Here is a 7278-nt window from a genome sequence, read left to right as displayed (position 1 = left end):
GTTTAAAGCATGCAGAACAAAGCCCAAATAAATAAAAAAAAGAAGAGCTAATAGAGATAAAAAAATTTTAAGGAAGTAAAATATTTGTAGGCGACTTTTTAAATAAATTATTTTTAAGTGTTCACTACTTGATATTATGTAGAGTTCTATTGCATTTGTAAGCTTTTGTTTTTATTTTTAACTTCAAAGATTGGGATTTCAAAAAAAAAAACAGAATATCAGGGTGAGGAAAACTTGCATTTCCCATGTCATTTAGAACAACTCCAATTCTGGCTTTTAGAAGCCTAAGAACAAAGATTACAGTGTCTACCAAATAAAACTTTTCCTGAAGAGTCAGCTTTGCGACCTATGCAAGAAGCTGTCAAAGCAATAAAGAAGAGCACAGCTCAAATGAGGAAACAAGGGCATTTTAAATAAAACAGAGAAAACAGCCGAGAAAGCGAGAGAGGGGAAAGGCTTACGAGAAAATCCACTATATAATTTCTTTAATATCATGGCTACCTAAAAGCACCATCTAGCAAGAAACTGGACATTTAAAAGTAAAAACTTCTCTGTTCGGGTGCTCCACACTTGTACTCTGATCAATATCAAGTGGCACACGGTAAAACAACTCTGACAATTCACCTGCATTTCGTATCTGACCAGGCCCCTATTTGCTGATCCATAATAAGCCCCTTATGAGCTAAGCTGAGCTTTCATTATAATCCTTTCCCACATATCTGAACCTGCTGTGGTTTTTTTTTTTTTAACTGCTATTAGCAGTGACTAAAACTTCTAATCCCCTGCTATGCCTTTATTATTAACACATACAGTTATCATGCTGTAGCATTAAAGAACTGTGAAAAACTTTATTTTGAAATCTCACCATTTTTATAAGAATAACAGTAAGATTTTCACAAAAATACTATTTCAGTCATTTTGTCTGTATTTTTACTGTAAATTACTTTAGCTATAAGGTTAATTGATATCTCTTACAGAGTATGAAAAACTTCAAAGTACCCAGAATGAATCCATTGTTAACACAACTACTTCAGATATAAAGTAATCTCTCTCTAGTTCATTAAAGACAAGGGCAGATTTTCAGTCCATTCCTGGAGAGAAAAATACGACCCATTTTGGAGATTAATATGGCAGTTGGATACACAATGGAATTCACCCGACTCCATGGTAATTATTAAATCAAATATTGTGGCATCTTTTCCCTAATCGAAGTTAGGAAAGATTACTAAGCATTGCAAACTGAAAACCAGAAAACAAAGGCATATACTTATCATTCCAACTCCTACAGGACTCTAAGGCAAAAACTGATGGCTTCACACTGATGTGTAACTTCTTATTCCCTCAGTCCTTGTTATTTTATCTCAAGTTCAATTATTTTACCCTCATCAGTTTCCATGCCACTGAAAGAGAACTAAGAGAGTTTAACCCTTTATTTCAGTCCCAACTCAGGCTCTCTGCTTCTCACTGATTCAAGCACCAAGGCAGTAGAGGGGTATCCCTACTTTTTTTTTCAACCTACCTGAACTTCAAGGGGAGAGAGGTTAGAACACAGTTTGCCCTCCACCCTCGGACACCCACCCTGACTGGTGTGCTTTTGGTCCCCAAGATTTTATTAAGTTCATTCTTTTTAATCCTCAGTGTTTGAGGTGGTGTTGGATGACATGAAGTCCGGGTATTTCATTGCATTTGTAGACTATTCCAACCTAAGCTTTTAGAAATGAGAACTAAAATTTCCTATAAATGAGAAATAAAATTCCCCCTAAGCCTGAACTTCAAGGGGAGAGAGGTTAGAACACAGTTTGCCCTCCACCCTCGGACACCCACCCCGACTGGTGTGCTTTTGGTCCCCAAGATTTTATTAAGTTCATTCTTTTTAATCCTCAGTGTTTGAGGTGGTGTTGCATTTGTAGACGATTCCAACCTAAGCTTTTAGAAATGAGAACTAAAATTTCCTATAAATGAGAAATAAAATTCCCCCTAAAAATCACTTTAATATGTATATGAGAAAAAGATAGGATTAGGGAGCAAAAGTCACTCAGGAGCATAAATCCATGCACACAAAACACACACTCCAAAAAAAGTTGCAAAGAAAAAGGAAATGTAGTAAATACTATTCTTCTCCTTTTGAGGTCTGAATTTCAGAATTTGGGGGTTAAATTGCTCGATAGAAGGACAGGTTGCAGAGAGGCACCTGGTTCAGCCAAAAAAATTATGAGGCTGGTTGCATTACTGTTTGCTGAGCCTCAAGGATAATAAGCAGGACTAAAGTTGTTTCTAATTCCTGGTATAGCTTTAAATTAATTGCTAAATGCCAACTAAGGCACAAGCTATATCTAGGGAAAGGACTATAGAAATGTTATTCATAACTTCACAAAAAATGGTTCTAAAGTTCTTATTCTGTTTTCTAGGATTGACTTTATCCAACGAGGAAAAGAAACTTCCACCCAATTTCTCTCAAAGTAACACAAATGGCCATTTGCAGGTTTATATTTCTACAAATTTTAATAGCTAGAATTTTTTAAACTTCCTGAATATACACAAATGTATTCTTTATGTTAGCTCAATTGAAATATTATTAGAATTATATCTAACATAGTGAAATATTGAAATTGTAAGTAACAACAAAGTTAAAAACTCAAAAAATTTGAACATAGAGGCAGGACAGTTGGAAAAAGCATAGCCTTTAAAGCTAGGCACCAGGATTGGAGTTCAAACTTCACTGGGAGCTACATAAACTTGGCAAGCTCCTCAACCCTCTGTAATTTATAAAATGGAGATATCGTCCTCAAACCTAAATGAGATAACATACCTAAATCACCTAGCATAGTGTTTGGCACCTAGTCCGCACTCAATAAATGTTAGTTGCTATTAGCAGGAGCTGGAGTACAGCCCACAGCCAGCCAGGATTTGAGTCCACATCTGTTTACCTCCAAAGCCCATGTTTTTTCCATTGCTTCTCCGTTATTACTGTGAGGTCAACATTACTATTGCTCAACATGCTTAACATTATTAAGAGGTTTTAGAAATTCTAAAAGCTAGATGATTAAATATGAATTCTCTTGAGAAAGAACTGGAATAACACCCATGATCCAGATTTGCTTCACTGCTGGATCTGAATCTGATTCTAAGAGTGTAAAAAAAGGTGATTAATCCATTAAACTATCCTGTTCCTTTTAACATTATTCCAAGGCCACATAGGATTAGCAATTCTGCCTGTTTACTTTCCACTGACTAGCAAAGGATTAAAGACAAATGAAAATGTTAGTTTTCAGATGCACAAAATTAAAGGTTGAGAAAACTTGGTATTTTCAAAGTATGCACCAGTGAAGAACTCCTTTTTAATTTTAATTGTTCTTTCCAAAACTTTTAAATAGTCAATAAAATAATTTCAATTTGCTTTGCTTTGTTCTTTGCTTTCAAATACTGTAAATGGCTAGATTCCAGATAAAGTAGTTATCCTCAAATGCCTTCCACTGACGCCTGCCAGGTTCTGTGTTTCAGATGTAATTTAAAAGTAGAAATGTGTAATAAATGCGACCTAATGGAAAACACTGGATGTTTTATAGTTAGAAAGATCACTTTTTCTTTTTTCAGGAAGAAACAGACAATACATACACACACATGTGCATATGAATGCATACATACACAGACCCATGTAAATAAAATGGAAAATGAAAGATGAACTGACACATTTTATTTTTCTCCATTGTAGACAATTGGCAAGAATAAAAAAATATATACATTGTTCTGTTTTTCAACACCAAATAAAATTTGTGATGCAATCATTAACCAAATACAACAATGACAAGTTAAAATAGAGTACTTAGGATAATACAACATTTATCTTATGGGGTATCTTTTAGTCGGGGGATAATGCTTTAAAATTTACAAAACACTTTCTTACATAATTCATAATTTCTATGTATAATAAAGCAGCTTTTTAATAATGACTTATTCAAAAGAAGAAATGCCCATCTAGTTAGTGGGCTTTCCATCACTAGGTATTCAAGCAGAGGCTAGGCTGTTCCAAAGGTAATTAGTGTGCTGGGTAAAGGTTAGTTAAACCTGGGGAGCTCAACACCGGGTTCTTCTTGGATTTGTTCATTCATCTATCCTTCCAAATATGCATGAAGTGCTGACTAAAGGCCAAATACCTTGCTACACACTACACATATAGCAGAGCAAAGGATGGATCCAGTCCCCGCCTTCCCAGAGCTTATAGTCCAGAATGAAAGACAAAATACAAGGATGTGCAGCCATGATGAGAGCTATGGGGGGGTTAGGAGAGAGACCTAAGCCAAGGGCAGTGAGAGACTTCTCTATGGAAACCATCTGAGAGACAAAATGAAGTTAGCTACACAAAAGAAGAGTGGGTAAAATGCTCTAGGTGGGGAAAAGTGTCAGTGAGAAGTGAAGGAAAGACAAGACGGCTGAAATGGACAGAAGGGAGGGTGAAGACTAGGAAGAAAGGCAGGGGAGTGACCGTGATGAACACAATAAACCACGTTTGGATTTTATCATAAAGGCAATGGAAACTATTGAAACATCTTACACTGGGGCGGGGGGGGGGCAAAGGTGACTACTAGAATCACGCAGGAATTGTGGGCAACATTGTGTCATGGCAAGAGTGAAGACAGGAAGACCAGATAGGCGGCTATCACCATAGCCCAGATAGGAAATGATGGTGACATGGCCCAAAGAACTGGCAATGATGGTGGACAGTGAGCAGATCCAAAGATATTTGGTTTTTATAGGTAATAGGGCTGGACATGTGGGCGAGGGAGAGATCAGTGTCGAGGAAAATGCACAGGATTCTGGCATGGGCAACTTGATAGACGACAGTGTCATCATGGGATGTAAACACTGGAGGCATAGCAGGTAGGGGGAGAGAAGGGAAGATGATATGCTCAGTTTTAGATAGTCTGAGTCTGAGGTGCTTCCTAGCAACTGGATACTGGCTGTTCAGCCCTGTGAAAGCTACAGGCTAAACACAAGAACTTGGTATGTGTGAGCATACACACCTACAGGGTCCTATATGGTAGCCACTAGCCACGTTGCTATGGATCACCTAGAATATGGCTATGGCAAACTAAGGTGTGCTATACATAATAAACATGCTAGATTCTGAAGACAGTATGAAACAGGAAGAGCTCAATTTTTACACTGCTAAGATGTTGAAATGATAATATTTGATAGGTCCGGTTAAATAAAATATATTATAAAATTGGTTTCTTCTGTTTGTTTTACTATTGCAATAAGGCTACTAGAAAACTTAAAATTACACATCAGGTTTACATTGTAACTCACATAATATTTCTATGGGGCATCACTGATGTAAAGAGTAACTGAAGTTTGGAAGAATAAAGAAGAGCAACACATGTGGAGTGGGTGTGATGAGGAGCAGCAGAAAACATGGGACAAGCTGATATAGCCAGACAGTGAGGTACAACAGAAGGCAAGAAAAGCACAGGCTCTGGACAGCCAGGAAGTGGACAAAAGGGTCGAATTCTGCTGGGAGGCTGAGTAAAAAAATAACGACAAAAAACCCCATATAGCCCATTTAAGCTAGAACAGAGGTAGGAGAATAAATGGCTTCTAAAATAGTAATTTGTGAAAAAGTATAATTACATTACTGTAATTTAATTTTCCTGCATTTTATGTATATTTTACTACAAATTTCCAAATTCTTACTGTTCTACCTTCTAGCTAGCATGTTAGTTTAAATCAAAGTTTTTCACTTTTTATTAACCCATGCTTCTCACTACCACGGCTGAAATGCTCCTCCAATATTTGAAATCCCAAATAGATATCATAACTGAAAACAAATCAAAGAACAGAAAAAGGAAACTCTGCTATTTTCAAACTGTATTTCCTTTCACCCCATGATTCATATATTGCCTTTATTGGGTCTTGCTTGCTTACCACTACAGCATCGCTGATTTAGATAATCTCTAGAATTCTTCAAACTCTAAATTATATATAAAACTATATATATATATAGTTAATTTTCCCATAATTCTTCATTTAATCATCAATAAAACCAGTGTTCTTCCAAGATATGGTGGCCTCGCTAAATGCACCCACTATGAGTAAATTAAATATTTGCACATTGTTCCCTACTAACTTTCCTGAAGCATTTATTTTTCAACAAATGTTTATTGAGAGCCTACCATGTGTCCCAATGTTTGCAGTGAACAAACCAAAGTCCCTGCCCTCACTGAGCTTACAACCTAGCGGTACAAAAATAAATACCACAGTTTCACAGTAATAATAATAACAATAAACCACCACTGCCACAGCATCAGTGGTTTATACGGCTTACGATTTCCAGTCACAGAACTATTAAGCCCTTTGCACTGATGACCCTCACTGAGCTTACAACCTAGCGGTACAAAAATAAATACCACAGTTTCACAGTAATAATAACAACAATAAACCACCACTGCCACAGCATCAGTGGTTTATACGGCTTACGATTTCCAGTCACAGAACTATTAAGCCCTTTGCACTGATGACTTCATTTGATGTTCACAACAAACTCATCAGTTAGGTCACTCTTGTTAGGCCTATTGTACATATGAAAAAAATGAAGGCAAAGAAAAAGTAAGTAACGTACCCCAGGCTACACAGTTTCTAAGTGACTTGATCAGGACTATAAATTCTCTCAGCACCACGTACCTCTACTTTACATGAGTTCTCACCCCTGGCATTTTTCTAAAAAGAGAACACTCTTGGTGGGTGTCTCTCTCTCCCTCTCTTTAGAGAATTTTGGAGAGAATGGAGCATGAGAAGCTCATCTCAGAGCAGCCAGTCCTCTAGCCACATTCTGTTTGGTTAAATCTAAATTACTTGGTTGGAGATCTAAGTGACATTCCCCAGCCAGCTGTATCAGCCATAAACCCGATGTTACAATATGCTGTGTCTTCCCAGAGCGGCTCCTACCATGGCAGTAATTTACACTACGTGATTTAAGTCTGATTCACCTACTGTTCTGTACACTCCATGAAGGTAGGAATTATATCTGTTTTTATATCCCTGGCACCTAGAAAAATATCTGGAAGTATAAGAGGAGCTTGGAAAACAGTTAAAAAAACGAAACTGGACTTTCTAAATTCAGGAAATTCATCCATGTACATGCCTAAACTTTTATTTTTATCAAAGAGAAATCACTTATTCTTCTCTGCCTTCTTGTATAGCATAAAATAAATGTAATTATACCTTTCCAGAGTCCTCATTACAAACTCTCATTTTTGTACTTGGTTGTAAATGCAGAGATGT

The sequence above is a fragment of the Galeopterus variegatus genome, unplaced genomic scaffold (genome assembly GCF_000696425.1).
Source record: "Galeopterus variegatus unplaced genomic scaffold, G_variegatus-3.0.2 Scaffold2948, whole genome shotgun sequence".
Lineage (NCBI taxonomy): Eukaryota > Metazoa > Chordata > Mammalia > Dermoptera > Cynocephalidae > Galeopterus > Galeopterus variegatus.
The sequence above is the reverse complement of the archived record's forward strand: the minus strand, read 5'-3'. Positions refer to the sequence as shown.